Source organism: Aquarana catesbeiana, linkage group LG12 (assembly GCF_042186555.1).
Source record: "Aquarana catesbeiana isolate 2022-GZ linkage group LG12, ASM4218655v1, whole genome shotgun sequence".
NCBI classification, from domain to species: Eukaryota; Metazoa; Chordata; class Amphibia; order Anura; family Ranidae; genus Aquarana; species Aquarana catesbeiana.
Genome location: NC_133335.1, coordinates 40,131,987 through 40,155,149, shown reverse-complemented (window position 1 = coordinate 40,155,149; position 23,163 = coordinate 40,131,987). Strand labels below are relative to the sequence as shown.

Sequence of the window (23,163 nt, the reverse complement as noted above, 5' to 3'; positions counted from 1 at the left end):
GACAGGTGTGTGGCTTTCCTAATCAAGTCCAATTAGTATAATCAAACACAGCTGGACTCAAATGAAGATGTAGAACCATCTCAAGGATGATCAGAAGAAATGGACAGCACCTGAGTTAAATATATGAGTGTTACAGCAAAGGGTCTGAATACTTAGGACCATGTGATATTTCAGTTTTTCTTTTTTAATAAATCTGCAAAATGTCAACAATTCTGTTTTTCTGTCAATATGGGGTGCTGTGTGTACATTAATGAGGAAAAAAATGAACTTAAATGATTTTAGCAAATGGCTGCAATATAACAAAGAGTGAAAAATTTAACGGGGTCTGAATACTTTCCGTCCCCACTGTATACTCACTTCTATGCTGCAGCATCAGTTTGATACTGCAGCTGTCCCACATCAGCCCTAATCCTGAGAACAGAGCAATCACATGTCCACATTAAGCTTGGAACAGAGACCAGTGACTGTCAGTCACCGTTCTATGCTCTGCCTCTCCAGCGTTCACTAAAGACCTGGGCTGGACAGAGGGCGGTTGCGCAGCTGGCTTCAGCTCTCATTGATGTGCTGGGAGGTGGAGCCAGCTGTGAATCAGGCAGCTTGGTGTATGCCAACAACATAATTGGGATCCTTCAAGAGCCTAGAGCGGCTCTGCAACATTAGCTGACAGTGGGGAAATGGCCCGCTATAAGCTGACTCTGGTTTACCGGAGAGCAAAAATATGTGCACCCCTGTGACCCAAAAAAGCTTTGGCCATACTTTTCTTCTAAATGACATGTGAACACAATCATTAAAATCTCATATGGTATAATATGTTAAATTACTTCAAACATAACTTTCAATCTTTTAAATCTGCAGCTTTCATTAAAATAATACCTGGTGATCCTGCAATGAAGGCTTGTGTCTGGGCACTTCCTGTTATAGGGTGACACCGCATTGTCCCTGACTCCCAATTGTTCTCCTGTATTGTCACCTTGTCATGTGCTCTCCCAATGGAGACTACAAGTAGCCAAGAATGGTAAAGACACTGACAGTGCTGGATCAGGAGAAAAGTAGGACAGGTTTGCCAGAGAGATGAGTAGACTGAGTCTTCTCTTCCAGGGACCTGGTCTTTTGATTTCTTTAAAGACCTGACATGGTTTCTTCGATGCCCAGTACATGACACATTTCCTCTCTTTTTATCAGAAAACAGGCCCACACCAAAGGTCATCATAAATGTTACAATCAGGCCACGTTGTAGCGTTTGTGTAAAACGATTTTATATTTACCAACTTATGCAATATGATGGCCTCCTATCGAATCAATTTGTAAAAAACAAGGAACAAGGAGCATACAACTACATACACAGGGAGAGATAATACTTCCTCTAATTACATTACTATAGATACACACTACAGTGCTATGTGCTGGATAGATGGGTATAATGCATACAGTATATAGTTCACAATACAGAAAGCTATATGCTGTTCTTCCAATACCCCTTCTCAACAGCATTTGATTTCTCAAATTAAATTCAACTTCTTCTGGATATATTTATGAAGTTCCTTCAACAAAGGTTCGGTGAGTGCATCGGCAGTCATCTTCTCTGATGGGCAGTAATGACAGTCAATAACACCTTGTTCTTGATTGTCCCTCAGTAGGTGATACTTGACATTGATGTGTTTGGTCCTAGGATTGACCCTTTCTGATTGTGTAAGCTTTATACATCCCTGGTTGTCTTTAAAAAATGGGAATTGGTTTTGACATGTCTATGCCAATGTCCATAAAAAGTTGACAAATCCATATCACTTCTTGAGATGTGTGTGCTGCTGCAATGTACTCTGCTTCAGTTGAAGATAGAGCGACAGTTGCTTGCTTTCGACTAGACCAACTTATGGTTCCTTCCCCATACTGGAAGAGGAATCCACTTGTGGCTTTGCAGTCTGTGCAGTCCCTGGCCCAATCAGCATCCACATATCTGACCAATTTTGGATTGGATGTTGCTGGTAACCGTAACTTCATCTGAATTGTTCCTTTGAGGTACCGCATCACTCCTTTTAATGCGTTCCAGTCACACTGACAGGGAGCTGCGACTTTCCTGCATAGTGTGCCCACTGCTGCAGCTATGGCTGGTCTTGGAGTGGAAACATATAGCAGCTTACCTATTTCTCTGCGATACATGTCATTGTTGGGTAGCAAGTTTTTTGCTTCATTGCTCTTTAGATAGCCTGGTTCCATAGGAGTTTTCACTTCCTTTGCATCTTGCATATGGAATTGTTCCAAGATTTTGGAGATTTTCTGAGATTGGTTGAGAAGATCTTCCATCTTCTTCTCTCTCTATTTGGATTCCCTAGCTCTTTGATTTCAAAATTTTCTTTCAGCTTGTGAACTATCTGATTGTAATCCCCTTCTTGTTCAAAACAGGATATGATGTCATCAACATGGATAAGAATGTATATCCATCTGTCTTCTTGATTCCTGGAGTAAAGACAGCTGTCAGTTTCACTTCTTGAGAATCCCTCTCTGGTAAGCACTTCATTCACTTTCTCATTCCACATCCTTGCCATATGCTTAAGACTGTAGATGCTCTTCTGAAGTTTACACACAATGTTGTCTCCTTGATAAAACCCTGGTGGTTGCTCCATGTAGAGATCTTCCTTAATGTCTCCATATAAGAAAGCAGTTTTAACGTCTAGGTGTTTGACTTGCATGCCTTCCCGGCTGCAATGCTAAGACACGCTCTGATGGTGAAGAGTTTTACGACAGGAATGATGTTTCATCGTAATCTTCACCGAATTTCAGAGAGTAACCCTTGGCAACTAGTCTGGCTTTGTATTTGTGGATATTCCCTTCTGTGTCTGACTTTACTTTTAAAGTCAACTTAACTTTCCTATAAACATTCCTATAGTTTTGAGGTTAGGAGGGAGCTCTGTGAGTGTCCAGGTTTAATTTCCTTGAAGTGACTTTAATTCTTCTTCTGCTGCCTTTCTCCATTTAGTGGTTTCATGTTTTGACAGTTTTTCTAGGTCTTCCCAGGATGTTGGTTCAAGTATGCTGTGTGTTTTGACCGTGTATGACAGCTTGTGGGGTGGTATCCCCATTGTAGTCCGAGTGGATCTTCTGACTTCAGGCAGTTCAGCAGGATCTGGTGGGGAACTTGATTTAGGTATTATGAGTTCCACCTCTTGTTTTGACTCCTGCACACTTTCGCTTTGGTCGACCTTTTCTTCTGGTTTGCTTGCCATATTCACTTCAAAGCTTTCAGGGACTGGTGTTTCTGATGATGGGCTCTCATCAAAATAAACACTACGGCTTATTGTCACTTTGTCAGTCCTTTAAGTGACTGGTCCTTTTACAATGAAAACAGGCTCTCCTTTCTTTGATGTGCTTTGTGCCTTTGTACATCTTAAGAGCTTTGACATCATGATACACATTTTATTTCCTTCTGTCATATTCATCGATTAATTTCCCTTTGACATATTCCAGTGTCAGTTCCTGCTTGGGTCTGGTTTCTAAAGCATTAATAAGAGCAGTATAGTCTCTGGAAGGCTGCAGAGGAGTAGGGTAACTGTATGGTTATCCTTGATGCCCTCTCCGATGGTGCATAGCTGCTCTATGATCTCTAGCATAGCTTTCACACGGTCAAACATTTTCTGGCCTTCTTCTAGTCTCATTTCATATAGTTTCCTTAGCAGAAAGAGCTTGCTGTTTAGACTTGAACGCTCATGCAGTTTTTGTAATGAAGTCCACATACCTTTTGCCATTTTCTCTGTTCTTATATGGATAAGCTGGTCATCTTCCACTAGTAATTGCTTTTGCCTGCCTATCATTTCTATCCCAGTCCTCCGTCTCTCCGTCAGTTGGTCTGTCTGTATTCAGCACTTGCCACAAGTCATCGTTGCCTAGAATAATTTCTAGTTTAAACTTCCACAGCTGGTAATTGGCATTGTTCAGCTTTGCAATTATAAACTTCACATCTGAACCGCTTGCCATCACATAACCACTTCCCGCCTGCCGTATGCAGAATGATGGCCGGGAAGTGGCTCTGTTATCCTGACTAGGCGTCATATGATGTCCAGTAGGACAACATGCTGGCACACAGCGCGGCGATCGCGAGTGTGGCGTGTCAGTCTGGCACCCTGCATCTCCGATCATGATAAGAATCCTCTGTCAGAGGTCACAATCTCAGCTGATCATCACGTGAACCAGGAAGTGCCGGTAAATGACATTTCTCGGTTCACGCTGACAGGGAGAGCCAATCAGCGGCTCTCCCTGTCAGAGGGGGGGGGCTGATAGTCAGCACATTGATTATCAGCACAGCCGTCTCAGATGTGCCCTAACACCTTTTAAAATGTGCCCATAAGCTGTCAGTCAGTGCCCCATAAAAACACAGCTCACAGTGCCCATCAAAGCGCCAATCAGTGCCCATATCAGTGCTAATCAGTGCCCACCACAGTACCAGTCAGTGCCAATCTCAGTGCCCAGCAGTAAAACCTGTCAGTACCTCAACATCAGGGCTGCCCATCAGTGCCACCTGTCAGTGCCAATCAGTACCACCTATCTGCCAATCAGTGCCGCCTGTCAGTGCCCATCACAGCCGCCTGTCAGTGCCCATCACAGCCGCCAGTCAGTGCCCATCACAGCCTCTAGTCAGTACCCATTAGTGCCGCCTGTCAGTGCCCATCAGTGCTGCATACCAGTGCCACCTATTGGTGCCCATCAATGCTGCATATCAGTGCCGCCTATCAGTGCCCATCAATTCTGCATATTAGTGCATCCTCATAAGTGCCCATCAGTGCCACCTTATCAGTGCCAACTCATCAGTGCCCATCAGTGCCACCTCATCAGTGCCCAGCAGTGCCGCCTCATCAGTGCCCGTCAGTGAAGGAGAAAACAAAATTGTTTAACCGAAACGAAGAAAAACTTTTTTTTTTTTCAAAAATGTTGTTCTCTTTTAGTTTGTTTAGCAAAAAATTAAAGCCGCAGAGGTGATCAAATACCACCAAAAGAAAACTCTATTTGTGGGAATAAAAATTTTGTTTGGGTACAGTGTAGCATGACCGCGCAATTGTCATTCAAAGTGCGACAGAGCTGAAAGCTGAAAATTGTCCTGGGCAGGAAGGGGCAAAAGTGCCCGGTATTGAAGTGGTTAAACCCACAAGTGCTTTTTTTTTTACCACTACTATTCCTTTATATTGGCTTTTGGAATTGACAAATGCAGCATTTTAGAAATTGGGTGAGAGGTTTAGCACTGTAAAATACAGATAGATAAGTAGTGCATTTTATATACAACTATATAGAGCAGACCAAAATGAGGGACAAATGAGGAGGAAAGAGTGACAGAGGGACTTTGTTCTAAATGCGGGACAGTCCCTCGAAATAAGGGACAGTTGGGAGCTATGAGATTGTAACCTATGTGGAGAACTTTAGTGACAGCATACAGATAGCTTATAGATATAAACACTTCCCTGGACTCATAGCCCAGTAGTTGGAAGAAGGCTTTACCCCACCCCCCAAAAAAAAAGTGCATTGTTATATTTGCAATTTACACCACAGCAGCCAAAACATTTCTAAAAGTTTAGTTATTCTTCGAATATTTTTTGTAACATCAATAAATGTGTCATTATTTAAAAAAGAGAGAAGTTTCGGTAGGAATGGAATGAACCTTTAAATATGTTGCCGCATGACACTTAGCAGTGTCCATCTAGGGACTTGCTATTTCTGGAGCAGTAAAACTGCAACACAATGGAACCATAATGTCTGTCAAGCTTGATTAATGTTTTGCGACTGGCATCTCTGTCTACAGGATTTTGTTCATGTTTCTTTTTTCACTGTCTGCACGAACATAACATTCCAGTACCATTAGTGCTCATATGTATGACATGCTTTTGCTGTGTTTTCTCTATTGCTCTTTCTGTGTCCTCTCTGTAGGGGAGTCTGAAAGACATCCACCAACAATAGCTTCCATATTCAGGTCCATGCCCTCAAATTACTAGTGTCCTATAATTCCCAGGCACTCAGGATGCTTCTTTCCAAAGGCCCTGATAAGTTAATAGACCAAAGAATCCAGGACACAATTCTAGTCTATAGAGTCTCCAAAATAAATAAGCTGGTTGGTGGATATGGACTTTTAAGAACATTACTTCTCAAACTTAATCAAGTCACATACCACCATCATAATGTTATGTTTAGTTATGTCTAAGCGCCCCCATTGATGATGCTGCTGACAATTGAGAGCATATTTTTATGTGATATGCTGAATGTAACACCATTATTTCCTCATATTTATATATTTTGTAGCTGACCTTACAAGGGCTTCAACTAGGGTTGCCACCTGTCCAGGATTTTGAATCATTTGTCCAGGTTTCAGCCTACCTGAAACCAGGGCTTTTTTTTAGCTGGAACTTGGTGGAACTCAGTTCCACCACCTCTGGCTCACCCTCTGCTCCCTGCTCACCACTATTACTTGTAAACATTGAAGTCCGGCTTCTGTGTTTACAAGGGACAGCTTGTCTCTCAATGGCTCCCACAGATCTGATCTCCTGAGTGGACAAGGAAGATGAAGGGGCAGAGCAGATCCCAACTCTCCCACTGGATCATCTCCCTACAAGTGAGAGAGGAGCCACCTACAAGGTGTGGGGAGGTACTAGAGCCAACAGGGTGTTTCAGTTTAATACAGCAACACAAGTAAGTTATGTGGAAAATGGTGGAGCTTTTAAGGAGGGAGGGAGAAGCTGGGGGCAGTGGAAGGGGGTTGCCTGCAGAGGTCAGAGCTGAAGAGGGGGGAAAGTGAGATGTGGATGGGGGATGCAGAGGTAAGCAGCTGCAGAAGAAGGCTAAACTCTGCACTCTGTGTGTAGTGCACCCCTTAACTTTGCACTGTGTGTAGTGCACCCCTGAACTCTGCACACTGTATGCAGCGCACTGCTGAACTCTGCACTGTGTACAAAGCGCAACTGCAAACTCCTGAACGTAGTACACCCTGGAACTCTGCACTCTGTGTGTTGTGCACTCTGGACTTTGCACTGTGTGTAGTGCACCCTTGAACTCTGCACTCTGTAGCACATCCTGGAACTCTGCACTCTGTGTTTAACATTCCCCTCCCCCGAACTCTGCACTCTGTATGTAATGCACTCCTGGTATTTAATGCCCCTTTAAAATGCTTGCACTGTTAGTGAAATTTGACCACACCCACTATTTGATGCGGTTTGGAGGGTGTGTGTGTGGGGGGAAGGTTGGTTTTGGGGGGGTCGTGCTTGAGTTCCTGCACCTATTTTCTGAGAAAAAAAGCCCTGCCTGAAACACAGACACATTATTCAGAGAGGGCTGTAGCTCCCCAAGTAACCAAGATAGTCACATAAAAATCTGTGGGCGGCTGTCTGGGGGCAGGTTTGGCATTACTGGGGGCCGGCTATTTTGCCATGGCGCTGCATTAATACTATCCTTGGACCACCCAAAGGGGTTCCAGGTCTTTTATAATACTATAGTGTATACTACGGGAAAAAAAGAAATTGCCCTGTTTGGGTTTGGCTTGAAAAAAAGGTGGCAACCCTATATCAACATATATCTCTACACAGTCCTATCTCCCTGGGTCCTTGGTGTGGTGTGATCTAACAGCTAATCAAAATATAGTATTCTAGGTGACATTTACATCTTTATACCTCACCCAGCGTATGTGCAACCCCTAGGTGACCCTTTTCTTGTCCACTTGATAGAACTTCTGATACCAATTATACCTTACTATTTTCCTTCTTCTCCCTATAGCCCCCTTTCTCTTCTTTTCTCTCTATATGATTCATGTTTAGATGAATGTTGTAATAGATATTTTTTTTTTTCAAAGGAGAAGTATGACCAAAGCTTTTTTGGCCATACTTCCCCTGTGGGTCAGAGAAGTGCACTTAGTTCTGGATTCCTGTGATCCAGTTTCAACCGGCAGCGGATTAAAGTCTGCTGTTGTACAACATAAAAAAAATTAAAATTATCTGATTATTGGGCTTTTCTACAGTCCAATCTGCACAGTTCAATGCTTTTTAAAACTTCTCCTTTAAACAAACAGCCACAAAGGTAAAGCACAGAGACAGCTGCAACTCTTGTTTTATCCACCGGATCGTTAAACACACTAAATTAGCAAAAACAAAAAAGGACAGCGACGCATACATCCTAGTGAAATTAATTCTTTAAAATTAAAAACTTGTAAAATCAATACACTCATCACGTTAGTAGATGCTGTGCAAGCATCTCCTGCCTTACGTCTCCTGGAAACCATGTCCACATCTGCTTGGGGACATCCATGCTGGCACACTCCATACTGCCAAGAGAGGCCAGGAATTAAGAACCGGTTCTTAACCCTGACATCAAGTTAACTTTGCTTTGAAATGAACAAAAAAATGTTTTATAATTATACTTCTAAGTGCTAATCAAATACTAACGGGTTTTATTGCCTTTCAAAAAGGAATAGTACAACTGCAGACAATCCTGGGGGCAGCCAGTATAACAATCCATAACGGTCTAATACCAATGATACTCATCGCTAACTTATTTTCTTTGATTTTCCAGAGCACTACACAGAACAGAATGATCCTGGGGAAGGTGGGTGCCTGCAGGCTATAGCCTGCAACGTGATCAGTGTATTCTGATGGTGGGGAAGTCTCACCGCTGTCAGAATATAATGACACATCGGAAGGACTCCCTTATCCACCTTGAATGTGTGTATGGGGTAACTGGTACAGTGTCTAAAGTGGACTTTCCCAACCTTTTTACCCCAGAGGAACCCTTGAAATAATTTTAAATACTTGAAACACCCTTTCTAAAACCATTTTTTTGTAGGGTCACTGGGAATAATGCCTCTTACTTTGGTGGCCAGATACAAATATGCCTCTCTTACAGTAGTGGTCAGAATGCCATCCTTACTGACAGCAAAACATATCATTGATGTAATACTTCTGACTCTGCCAAGTGGTGTTGGTCCCAGAATCATGGAGGTACATTTATATGGGAGATCTATTAGCCACAGCTCAAGAAACCTCTTGCAACCCTTTGAGACATTCTGGGGAACCCTGGTTGAGAGTAGTTAGTCTAAGGTATTATACAAATAACAGCTGTAAACAGCTGCTAGAGGTATGAACATCACATATTTCCATACATCCCAACTTTTTAAGATGGGAAAGAGGGAAACATTATAGGACGAAGTATATAGGCAAAAAGGAACACCCCTGCTACACCTTCAGTAACGCACACCATGAGGATAAATGTGCAAACAATGATTAGTTTACAAATATAAATCAATAATGGGGTATGGCGCTCCCTAATAGGTTTATAATGGGAGGGACAACTGTAGTGAGGTAGGGGGCCAACTTGCTGCCCCACTGGTGAGCGTAACCCACCTAAACCCAATTATGTGGTGATATACAAAAAGTAAGTGAAAATGCAAATAAAAACTATATAAATACCATCAATGATATTAAAGTGTACAAATAAATAGGCCTTTCTATGTGTTAGGATATAACGTAATGGATACCATAGGAGGTGCCATATACTTCCTCCCAAAAATGTTAGTAGAACATGCTAGTGATATACTATCATAAGTTTTAAAAAATATTTTTCAAATCCACATTAGTATTAGTAGTAGTACACTTCGGTTGGCTATTCAAAAGTCATAAATTTCAAACAGTTCAAAGAAATCCGTGGGCATGCCGCCAAAACAAATCATAAAGTGTTCATATAACAGTCTTGAAATTGTGTATTAAATTTCTCCAGAGATTGTGAGAAAAAATTCCTCAGTAAACGTGACAAAAGTGCTCTCAATATCCTTAGGTGACTTTTGTGCTCCCCCTCAAGGGTCCCCACTCACCAGATCCAGTCACCCCAAAGGGGCAATGTGCATATGAATATAGCCTCAGCGGTCTCCTCGTCACTGTGGTTAGTAGGGCTCCCAGGGTGTTCAGATCCAGACACCCCAAAGGGGCAATGTACATATGAATATAGCCTCAGCGGTCTCCTCGTCACCATGGTTGGTAGGGCTCCCAGGGTGTTCTCCGGTTTACATGTGGATAATTATAGCATAATCATGGTGGTTCCCTCATAGAAAAAAGGAATGAAGGCTCCCATAGTGTAGTAGGTTAAATTTATTAAAATTCTAATTAAAAATTCAAAATAAGTAAAAACAAGTCCAGCAGCAGTATACCAGATATGATTACAGGTCCAGGGTACAGCTAGAGTGGAATGGGCTGCACCCCTGAACTAGGCAAGAAAAGTACCGGCATACGTGGCGCTAGGTGGAGACAGTACCAAGTGTTTGCACTCCACCTGCGTTCCAAGGGTCCGTATTCCGGAAGTGACGTAGAGTGCGTGGCGCCGTCGTACGCGTTTCGTCATAGACGTCTTCAGCGATGATTGGTTTAACCCAAAAGGTTTTATTCACAACATTTCTTTTATATCAGATTTTTTAAATAGCAAAGTGAATAATTTATAGGTTAGCCAAAAGGTTTAGTGCAATAAAATTCTTTTGAAAGTTAAATAATGCATTTTTTATAGAGATCCTTACATCAAGCCAAAAGGAGGGACAACTAAGGAGGAAAGAGGAACAGTGCATTTGGTTCCAAAAGAGGGACAGGCCCTCTAAATGAAGGACAGTTGGGAGATATGATACCAAAGAAAATGAATAAGCTATTGTGCTGATTAGAACTCAACTGTCTTTTAACAGGGCACATAAGAGGGCCAGGAGAGTGGTAGGGAACACCAGGTGAAGTGGATGTAACTCCTCTCAGATTAGGTCTTGAGATCCTAATGCACATATAAAATGCACATGTAGCTACACCCCCTCCACTTCCTGTCATCATCACCCACCTGAGAGAGGTGCTGTTTGGAGACGCAGCCATCTTGCTAATTCTGGAATCTTCTGTTGCAGCTTGAAGCCTGACAGGTGTACTTCCAACAAGAACTCTGCTTCAGCTAGCCACATGCCTGCAGAGCTCTGTAGCCTCGTGTTTGTCCTATGGTGATCTATATCAGTTTATGACAAGCCTTGATCCACTTTTAACTAGCGAGTGCATTTTTATTGTCTTTAATTCCTTTTTAATAAATCGCTACACCTAGATGGAGGTGACCTCTTGTGTTTGGGAGATAGGTATGCCTCTCATACAACCCCAATTCCAAAAACATTGGAATGCTATGTAAAATCTCCATAAAAATAGAAATCAATTAAAATTTTGACTGTAAGATTCGACATAAAAATAGAGTGCAATGATTTGCAAATTGCATAAACCCATAATTTATTCACAATAGGAAAAGTCTCAAAAAAGTTTGGATAGGGCAACAAAAAGCTGGCAAAGTAAGTGCTACTAACAAGGAAGAACTGGAAGAACATTTTGTAACTAATTAGTTTAATTGGCAACAGTTCAGTAACATGATTGGGTTCAAAAGAAGCACCTTAGAGAGTCAGAGTGTCTCAGAAGTAAAAATGGGCAGAGGCAAATTTGTGAAAAGCTGCATCTAAAAATTGTCAAATCATTTCAGAATAATGTTCCTCAATGTAAATTTGCAAACACTTTAAATGTTTCATCATCTACAGTACATAATGTCATCGAATGATTCTGAGAATCTGGAGAAATCTCTGTGCACAAGGGACAAGGGTGAAAGGCAATATCGGACACCTGTGATCTTCGGGCCCTCATACGGCACTGCATTAAAAACAGGAATGATTCTGTGATGGACATCAAGACATGGACTCAGGAGTATTTCCAAAAGTCACTGTCTGTGAACACAGCTCACCATGGCATCCAAAAATGCAAAGTAAAGCTCTATCCTGCAAAGAAGACGACATATCTGAACATCCAGAAACGTCATCGTCTTCTCCAGGCCAAAGCTCATTTAAAATGGTCTGTTACAAAGTAGAAAACTATTCTGTGATCAGACAAATCGAAATTTGACATTCTTTTTGACAACCATGGGTGCCGCATCCTCAGGACTAAAGAGGAGAGGGGCCTTTCAGCTTGTTATCAGCGCTCATTTCAAAAGCCTGCATTTCTGATGGTATGGGTGAGGGGTGCGTATAAAAATGGGCAGCTTGCACATCTGGAAAGGCACCATCAATGCTGAAAGATATATCCAGGCTTTACAGCAGCATATGCTCCCATCCAGACAACATCTTTTTCAGGGAAGGCCTTGCATATTTCAGTGGGACAATGCTAAAACGCATACTCTGTCTATGACAATAGCATGGCTTTGTAGTAGAAGACTCTGGGTGTTTAACTGGCCTGCCTGCAGAACTTTCTCTGAGTTAAAATATTTGAATCAAAAAATGTGACACAGAAGACCCAGGACTGTTGAGCAGTTAGTATCCTAACTCAAGTAAGAATGGGACAGCATACCCTTAAATAATGAATTTAACAAAAAAAAAGAATGGGACAGCATTCCTCTCCCAAAACTCCAGCAACTGATCGCCACAGTTCCCAGACCTTTACAGAGTGTTGTTAAAAGAAGAGGGGATGTTGCACTGTGGTAAACATGACCCTGTCCCAACTCTTTTAAGACGTGTTGCTGCCATCAATTTCATTATGACCTTATTTTTTTCTTATATTTCCTCAGTTTAAACATTTGATATGTTTTCTATTTTCTATTGTGAATAAAATATGGGTTTATGAGACTTGAAAATCATTGAATTCTGTTTTGTATGTAGATTTTACACAGCCTCCCAACTTTTTTGGAATTAGGGTTGTAGTACAAAATAATAATTTTCCTTAATATTGAAAAAAACAGACAACAACCATGTAAAGAATTATATCACAAAACAATACTTTGCATTTTAATTACATTACAAAATCCTTGGTCCCCATGAGAGGACTTCTGATTCTTTTTTAATATGTCTAGGGTTCCTGGTCTCCATTTTGGTTGTTATCAGTAGGAACAGGAAAGGGTCCTTCATAAAATGAAACTTCTGAAAAGTCCTCTATACATGTACAAGATGATTGACGTTCTATATGCATCCATTGCACAGTTGATAGGTGTAAGATCCATGTTGACTAGTCTGTCTAAATGGATTGGAAAATCTGGATTGTTCCTATTCCAATGAATCGGGTTTCAACTCTAGAGATCCAAGTTGAAAATTTGCCTCATCTTGTTGTTTTTTAACGGTCTTAGCAAGTGATGAGTGATGATTTTAGAGGCATCAACTTTGTGGGAGTTGTATGTTGCAGGCTGAGCAAAAAATATCCAGCAATGTATGTTCTACTTAACCTCTTCCCTCCACCACCTCCCGGCCCCCCACCAGGTGTACCCTCACCTTAAGGGCTTTAAAATTAAGATTTAGTTAGTGGCAACAGCTTGGATGATCATGCTGTGTTTTTCTGATCCATACAGTGGCTGGTTAACTTTAAACATAGATCCCATATTCCTTCCACCTCCTGGTAAAAACGTTGATCAACAAAGCCACAACTTCCTCCTGGTTTTCCAGTAACCACCTCATATGCATACAAGGAATAACAGAGGCGTGCAATAGTGTAATTACGTTTTAAAAAGAATTTAATATCAACTTATGCCGCGTACTCATGACCGGTTTTGCAGTCGGAATAAACTCTGAAGGTTTCTCCAACGGAACTCTGACGGAATTCCATTCAAGCGGTCTTGCCTACACATGGTCAAACCAAAGTCCGACCAAAGTCCGACCGTCCAGAACGCGGTAAACGACGGGACTGGAAAAAGGAAGTTCAATAGCCAGTAGCCAATAGCTTTCATCTCATACTTGCTTCAGAGCATGAGTCGTTTTTGGTCCGTCGGAACAGCATACAGACGATCGGTTTTCCCGATAGGAATTGGTTCCGTCGGAAATATTTAGAACATGTTCCATTTCTAGGTCCGTCCGAATTTTTTGGGAAAAATAAGTCTGATGAGGCCTACACACGATCGGCATAGACGATGAAAAGCTTCTGTCTGACTTTTTCTGTCAGACATTCCGCTTGTGTGTACGCGGCTTTAAGCTCATATATTTACACTCACATTTAATATAATAAAAAAACGCATGAAAAGTGTACTGATATGCAGATCCGGAATACAGGTAACAATCTCACCCCCCAACATATCAGTACACTTTTAATGCTTTTTTTATTATATTAAATGTGATGTGTAAATATATGAGCTTAAGTTGATATTAAATTCTTTTTAAAAGGGAATTCCTTGTATTCCTTGTATGCATATGAGGTGGTTACTGAAAGACCAGGAGGAAATTGTGGCTTTGTTGATCAGCGTTTTTACCAGGAGGTGGAAGGAACATGGGATCTATGTTTAAAGTTAACCAGCCACTGTATGAATCAGGAAAACACAGGATGATCATCTAAGCTGTTGCCACTAACTACAGGCTTAATTTTAAAGCCCTTAAGGTGAGGGTACAACTGGTGGGGGAGAGTGCACACTGCATGAAGACACCATTTTTCACCTATTTCTTTGCTGCTATTATGGACTTCCATTACTGTTTGTTTCAAAACACCATTGAGGATTGTGTACAAATACACTGAGCACTTGCACTTTATCTTGGACAATATATATAGTATAATTGAGCACTGTCACCCTGCATATGATTAATCGAATTACTTTTAGCGCCGCACATTGGGATATATATGTTTGCATTGTCACATTTAGAGGAAGTGTGGGAAGTGTTGGCAGCTACGCTATAGTTTAGTGGACACCTTTTTATTGAATTTATTTTCATTTTTTGAGGTTTCAGTTTGGCAGCTCACAAGGTTTATATTTGTATCAATTTATTTTCTGACTTGGATAATTTGCTTTGTAGAATGCCCCATAATTATATTTGTCCTGTGACCGTAAGACAAGCTTGCTTGCTGTTTGGGAAACCATTTCTCTTACAGAGATGGGTAAGATGAGTCTCAATTTCTGACGAACTGGTTTCTCATTTGATTTCAATTTAGTGTTGTGTGTAAAGTTTTTGCACAGCCCAGTGAGGTGCCACTGAGCAATGACATTTTGGACAATGGTAGCATAGGGCAATTTGAACTGATGTGTCAAGACCATCCACTAATTGTTCATTTAGTACAGCAAAATGATACCTGTTCAGTATATAGGCATAGCTCCCAACTGTCCCTGATTTTGAGTGACTGTCCCTGATTTGGAGCAATGTCCCTCTGTCCCCCATTCCTCCTCATTTGTCCCTCATTTTGGTCTGATCTATATAGATGTATATAAAATGCACTTTTTATCTTTCAAAAAGTGTTTCCCAGTGCTAAACCTTTCATCCAATTTAAATTAAATTGCTGCATTTGTAAATTTTAAAAGACAATATAAAGGAATAGTAGTAGTAAAAAAAAACAAAACAGCCCTTGTGGATTTAATTAACCTTTTTTATTTGGTTAATTCTCCTTTAAGGGGGTGTGGCAGGAGGCGTGTCCTATTCCTACATACGTTTGCTAGTAGGTGTCCCTCATTCCCATCTCAAAATGTTGGGAGGTATGTATAGGTTTCAGCTTGCACACTAGCTGATTGAAATGTAATGCCGCGGACACACGATCGCACATTCCAACAACAAAATCCATGTTTTTTTCCGGTGGATGTTGGCTCAAACTTGTCTTGCATACACACGGTCACACAAATGTTGTCGGAGATTCCGAACGTCAAGAACGCAGTGATGTACAACACGTACCACAAGCCGAGAAAAATGAAGTTCAATAGCCAGTGCTGCTTTTCTGCTTGATTCCGAGCATGCGTGGAACTTTGTGCGTCGGAATTGTGTACACACGATCGGAATTTCCGACAACGGATTTTGTTGCCGAAAAATTTGATATCCAGATCTCAAATTTTCTTTGTCGGAAATTCCGACGGAAATTGTCCGATGGAGCCTACACACGGACGGAATTTCCGACAACAAGCTCCCATCGAACATCTGTTGTCGGAAATTCTGACCGTGTGTACGCGGCATTACAATCACTGACAGGCAACCAATCGCACTACTAGGGTCCTTTAGGGTCTGTACCCACTAGCGGCACATTAAAATATTTTAGCGTTCTGACTGGTGTCTGTGTTGCCAAGCAGTGAGGGGGCTGTGAGATGCTCTGTTTCAGCACATCACACTGTTTACAATTTTTTATGCTTTATTGATTGTGTACAAGGTTACATTCTATCTAAGTCTCCACAATGCAGCACATTGTGATGTGCCGTGGTGATTTGCAGTGTAATCTGATTGCCTGCAGCATGTTTGCATTTCTCTTCACAACACATCACACCAGCATTCTATTATGAATGGGGCATTGTGGAGACTGGCATTAATTAGGTGCGGAAAAACAACAGTCACCACATATAGTACTGACAACAAAATATAGACAACAATCATGCATAGGTGCAGATCCTGGATAATGAAATAGTCCTTGTTAGCAGAAGCAGTATTAGTAAAAGTTACAACACACATTCTGGAATGGAAGTGTCATATTTATTTACCCTCAAAGCTTTTTTGGCCAAACTTCTCATGTGGGTCACAGAAGTGCATTTACTTTTCAGCTGATGTTAAAGTACCAGTCTGGACTCTGCAAGAATCCTGATATGCCCTGATTGCCCCAACACAACTGAACCAGCTGCTCCCACCTATTCTCTTACTCGGCACTCCAGTAAAGTGCTGGGTGGCAGAGCATAGAGCAGAGACTGATAGTCACCACTCTCTGCTCAGAGCATATCCGAGAACTGAGTGATCAGCAGTCATATGATCGCTCAGTTCTTGGTGTTAGAATCAGCAGAGAACAGTAACACTGATGCTGCAGGCATATAATTGAGTGTGTGTGTGTTTTTTTTGTTGTCATATAGCCCACATTTCTTCTTGGAGCAGTAACCTCTGGGGCAGTAACTTCATGAAACTGCCTAGCAGTAGATGTACAGAATATTTTTTCAGTGTCCTATTTTCTTTCATTTATGGCACTGTGCATCTTTTGCACGGCACACAGCATAGTTTGCAATGTGCTCTCAACCACATGTAGCACCCTCCTCTAGTTGGGCTTCTAGGTTAAATTTGTTTTTTGGCTTCATTGCAGTCAGTGGAGCAGCAATTGTTTTTGTCTGGTCAGGATTTCCTAGCTGGGGTGTTTGATTTATCTTACCTGCTTCTGGAAGAAGCTTCCAGAGTATAGGGCAGGGAGAGTCAAATGACCTGCATTAATATATATGTCATGCTCCAGGAAATTCCTGGAAGGAGGTATCCAGAAGGTAGCTGGGGAGATGATAAATGTTTTGTCCTCCCCAGGGAGGGTCCCAGTCTTCCTGGCACTGCTGCCCCTGGGGAATAGCTGAGACAAGAAGTTGCAGTCTGGGCCTTAGCAGGAGCTGGGCTGAGGGCCTGGAGGAGATTGCTGATGGATTATTGATGGAGATCACTGTCCTGAGGTTCTGGCCTGGAGAAGGATCTTTTACCTCCCTCATTAAGGGTCTACCTGTGGATGCTTGGTGGCAGACAGCTTCGGGGACATTGTGAATAACAGCTAAATTGGGACTGTAGTGTGTGCCTGCTCCTGTAAAGGTTTTTCCACTAAGATTGTTCTCCCATTAATTGCTATTATTGTTTTGGAGTATCCTGTGGCCCTAAATCCCTCTCCTGTTCAGGTTATTCAGCAATAAATTCTGAAAACACATTACCTAGACCAGTGATGGCGAACCTTGGCACCCCAGATGTTTTGAAACTACATTTCCCATGATGCTCAACTACACTGCAGAGTGCATGAGCATCATGGGAAATGCATAGCTCCCAACTGTCCCTGATTTCTGCACGGTGCATGAGTATCATGGGAAATGCATAGCTCCCAACTGTCCCTGATTTGGAGGGACTGTCCTTGATTTGGAGCAATGTCCTTCTGTCCCTCGTTCCCCCTCATTTGTCCCTCATTTTGGTCTGATTTATATAGTTGTATATACAATGCACTTTTTATCTTTCAAAAAGTGTTTCCCAGTGCTCAACCTTTCATCCAATGTCTAAATTGGTGCATTTGTACATTTTCAAAGCCAATATAAAGGAATAGTAGTGGTAAAAAAAAAAGTTCTTGTGGATTTAATTAACCTTTTGTTTTGGGTAATTCTCCTTTAAGAGGGTGTGGCAGGGGATGTGTCCTATGCCTAGATACGTTTTCTAGTAGGTGTCCCTCATTTCCATCTCAAAATGTTGGGAGGTATGGAAATGTAGTTCCAAAACAACTGGGTTGCCAAGGTTCACCATCATTGACCTAGACCAGTGATGGCGAACCTTGGCACCCCAGATGTTTTGGAACTACATTTCCCATGATGCTCATGCACTCTGCAGTGTAGTGGAGCATCATGGGAAATGTAGTTCCAAAACATCTGGGGTGCCAAGGTTCGCCATCACTGACCTAGACCATAGCTCCCAACTGTCCCTGATTTGGAACAATGTCCCCCTGTCTTTGTTTCCTCCTTATCTGTCCCTCATTTTGGTCTGATCTATATAGTTGTACATAAAATTCACTTTTTTTCTTTCAAATAGTGTTTCCCAGTGCTAAACCTTTCATCTGATTTCTAAATTGCCGCATTTGTAAATGCCAAAAGCCAATATAAATGAATAATATCTGTACAAAAAAAAAAAAAAAAAAAAACTTGGGGGTTTATCTAATTATTATTTTTTTTTTGTATAATTCTGTATAATTTTGTTTAATTTTTTTTGTGAGGCATGCCTAGACTGTGCCTGTATTATCGGTGTGCATGGAACTGTGTCTGTGGCAGGCAGCCTCTGTACTAACCAGGGAGACCTGGCTTATTCTCAGTGGCCCCTCTGGGGGTGAGCACTAAAGGCAGCTAAAACAGTATTTGTTCTGTGTATGTGCAGTTCCCGCATTACAATTTTGATGAATTTCTTGTTGTGTCTTTGTATTGGGCCTAAGTATTTGTCTTATAAGAGTCATTTTCTGAATTCACAGTATGTATGGTGCCAGTAGTCCCCAGAATGAGGGTTTCTTGGCTCCGCCACAGCAGTTTCAGTTTGGATTGAACTTATAATAGCATAGCATTTGTCGGAGTTAAATCATGCTCCAAGAGAAACGTTTATCTAACGTGTCCTGAGTTTATGTTTTATATCGATTGGTCTCTTGTTATTTCATCTGTAAGAGCCCCAAACCCACAGGTAACAACCAACTCTCTCAACGCTGCTATAAATTGTACGGTGGAATGGATCTTCCATTATTCTGTCCACATTGCCAAAATGCACATCGTTCTACAGCCACAATTACTATAGGCACGGAAAAGTTCTTTATTGCAGAGCTGTATCATATATGTCATCTTCTGCTGGTAGAGTAAAGAATTCCGGCCTTCTGCTCCCAGGCAGGTAAAGTATAACTAAAGGCAAAACTTTTTTTTTAGTTTTGGATAGAGGGGAGGGGGATTAGAAGTCCTGTCAGAGGGGGGGGGGGGGGGGCTAAAAAAAAAAAAAAAAAAAAAAGAAGTCCTGTCAGTTTTTATTGCTGTCTGTGCCCCCTTTAACCACTTAAGGACCGGAAGGATTTACCCCTTTAATGACCGGGCCATTTTTTGCGATACGGCACTGCGTTGCTTTACCTGACAATTGCGAAGCTGTACCAAAACAAAATTGACGTCCTTTTTTTCCCACAAATAGAGCTTTCTTTTGGTGCTATTTGATCATCTCCCTGGTTTTCATTTTTTGCGCTATAAACAAAAAAAAGAGCGACAATTTTGAAAAATGTAACAATATTTTTAAATTTTTGCTATAATAAATATCCCCAAAAATGTTTTTAAAAAACACATTTCTTCATCAGTTTAGGCCAATATGTATTCTACATATTTTTCGTAAAAAAAAAAAAAAAAAAAATCGCAAAAAAGGTATATTGATTGGTTTGCGCAAAAGTTATAGCGTCTACAACTTTGGGAAAGATTTATGGAATTTTTATGGCATATTTATAGTTTTTTTTTTTTTTTACTAGCGACGGAGGTGATCTGTGATTGTTGGCAGGACAGTGACATTGCGGCCAACAGATCGGACACTTTTGACACATTTTTGGGGCCATTAACATTTATACAGCGATCAGTGCTATAAAAATGCCCTGATTACTGTGTAAATGTCACTGGCAGGGAAGGTGTTAACACTAGGGGGGGCGATCAAGGGGTTAAATGTGTTCCCTCATGAATGTTTCTAACTGTGGGGGGATGGGACTGACTGACTGAGGAGAGATATTGCTGTTCGTAATCGCTACGAACAGCAGATCTGTCAGAATGAGGACCTGTGTGTTTACACACACAAATCCCTGTTCTGGCTCTCGTGCCCGCCATCGCGGGTGGCCAGCGGCAAACACACGCATTGTGTTATGGCTCTTATACGGGTACGGCGTTTTGCGGGAATGAGCAACTTTGCCGACGTATATGTGAATGAGCCGGTCGGCAAGTGGTTAAAGAGATTTATCCTCTCTATTTGTCCTATTTACCATAATCAGTAAAAGTGAAAGTAAAAGAAAATGACTAATTTTGGGTTGTCACCGGAACAGTAATGGGGACACTAGTTCTGGTGACCTGGGAATTCCCTTAATTTGCAGGGGATTCCGCTCACTTCACGTTTTGGCTATGAGACAGGAAGTGAAGGTAAATCTCCGCAATGGGAACAGATGGCAAAAAAAAAAAAATCTGGCAGGGGTTATAACCCTCCCTTGTTCTATCCGAAAAGAAAAAAAAATGTTTTGCCTATAGTTCTACTTTATTAAATAAAGCAAGCTTTCTAGGAGTAGGTAGGTCCTCCTGATTAGCAGAAATGATGTAATTCTCAAAGATATGAAGCAGCAAAATTGCACGCTCAGCAGGGTGTAGAAGAAAAGGTGCAGGCTGATGTATCCTTATCACCAATCTTGTTGGATCCTGTAGTCTGGGAGACAGAGTAGATATAAAGTGACAAGCTCAGGATTCCATAAAATATGTACAGGCTTCTGAGTATCTCATAACAGGAACCATACCTCCCAACATTTTGAGATTGGAATGAGCGACACCTACTAGAAAATGTATTAGGCTGGGTTCACACTATACTACACGACAGTAGTACGACTTTCATCCTACTTTGCTCTGCGACATCAGTCCTACATTGGTCTTACATTGATCCTACTTTGGTCCTACATAAATCCGACTTTCATGAACAGGTTACTACTTTGATCCGACTTTTCAGATAGTACACTTGTCCTTTGACCAATCAAAACTAACACACAATGGGAGGGGCTACAGCAGGGGGCAGGAAATAACACAATGTCGGATGCCAAAATCGGATGGTTAGGACAAGGATCTGACTTTGATCCTACTTCAATGATAGTCAATGGGCTGAAGTAGGATCAAAGTCGGACCAAAATAGTACAGGGAGCATTTCTAAAGTCGGACCAGTTAGGATGGCTCCCATAGGGAAATATTGAATTACACATGTCATGCAACATGAGCTCCCAATGTCGGAGCGTTTGTCGGACCAGTGTGAACCCGGCCTCAACCAAAAAAAAAGGTTAATTGAGGCTGGGTTAACACTGGTCTGACAAACGCTCCGACATTGGGAGCTCATGCCGCATGACGTGTGAAAGCCAATGTTTCCCTATGGGAGCCGTCCTAACTGGTCCGACACAAGTCGTTCCGACTTTAGAAATGCTCCCCTGCAGCGCGCCCCCCCTCCCCCAAGGCACCAACCCCCCCATGTTGAGGGCATGCGGCCTGGTACGGTTCAGGGGGGGGGGTGCTCGCTCGTCCCCACCCCCATTCCTGTCCGGCCGGGCTGCGTGCTCGGATAAGGGTCTGGTATGGATTTGGGGGGACCCCCACGCCGTTTTTTCGGTGTAGGGGGTTCCCCTTAAGGTCCATACCAGACCCAAGGGCCTGGTATGCTCTTGGGGGGGGAACCCATGCCGTTTTTTTATTTAAAATTTGGCGCAGAGTTCCCTCTAAAGATTCATACCAAACACAGTGCCGGGCATTGGCGGGGATCCAAGTCGGATCCCCGTTCATTGAAAGTCGGACACATGCCGGCTTCATGTCGCAGGGCAAAGTCGGATGCAAAGTAGGACGGCTGTCGTGTCGCACCAGTGTGAACCTGGCCTCAAGGACTTTTTTTTACCACTACTATTCCTTTATATTGGCTTTTAAAATTTACAAATGCAGCAATTTATAATTTGGATGAAAGGTTTAGCACTGAGAAACACTTTTTGAGAGATAAAAAATACATTTTATATACAACTATATAGATCAGACCAAAATGAGGGACAAATGAGGAGGAAAGAGGGACAGAGGGACATTGTTCCAAATCAAGGACAGTCCCTCCAAATCAGGGACAGTTGGGAGCTATGCAGGAACAGGAACTGGAGCTAACGTGTAGAAAATATATCTATAGACTGCTCTTCTAGGGCATATCTTGAGTTTTTTTTTTAACCACCTGAATTCCCAGCACTACTTTAAAATTGTGCAAGGATATTCATCCCGTAGCTGCTCTATTGTCTCATAATTGCCCTAGAACTGTTTAAAAAAAAATCGTTGGTCTCAATGGTTCCTGCACTAAGCCAAGATGTTGAAATGATAAGCTGCTAGGCTTCCAATCTTGCTACACAGCATTTCATAGAAGCTCCTGCAGCAGATTGCTGGTAAAGTAAAACTAAAGGCAAAACTTTTTTTTTTTTTTTTTTTTCTTGTTTCGGATAGTGGGACTGGGGAGATGGATTAGAGCACCTGTCAGTTTATATTGCTGTCTGCGTCCCGTTAGGGAGATTCACCCTCTCTATTTGTCCTGTGTACCATTATCATTAAAAATGGAAGTAAAAGAAAATCTCAAATTTTGGGTTGTACCCAGAAAAGTAATAGAAGGGAAATGGTTCATTGGGGACACTAGTTCTGGAGACCTGGGGGTCCCCAATGAATAAACTTAATTTTCAGGGATTTTCTCCCACTTCCTATTTAGCTATAGGACAGGAAGTGAATGGAAGTCTCTGCAATGGAACGCAGATGGCAAAAAAAAAAAAACGGGGGTTATAATCCTCCCTTACTCTATCAAAAAAAAAAAAAAAATGTTTGCCTATTGTTCTACTTTACCACAATGGTGTTACATAGTTACATAGTAGGTGAGGCTGAAAAAAGACACAAGTCCGTCAAGTCCAAACTATGTGTGTGATTATATGTCAGTATTACATTGTATATCCCTGTATGTTGTGGTTGTTACATCACTTTGTCCGGGGAAAAGAGATT

The 23,163-nt window shown here is 41.8% G+C and overlaps 1 protein-coding gene across 1 annotated transcript in view; it reads left to right on the top strand.

Annotated features, from left to right (window-relative positions):
* Positions 1-23,163, top strand: part of CRHR1 (corticotropin releasing hormone receptor 1) — a 327,518-nt gene that overhangs the window by 115,026 nt on the left and 189,329 nt on the right. The window lies entirely within an intron of this gene.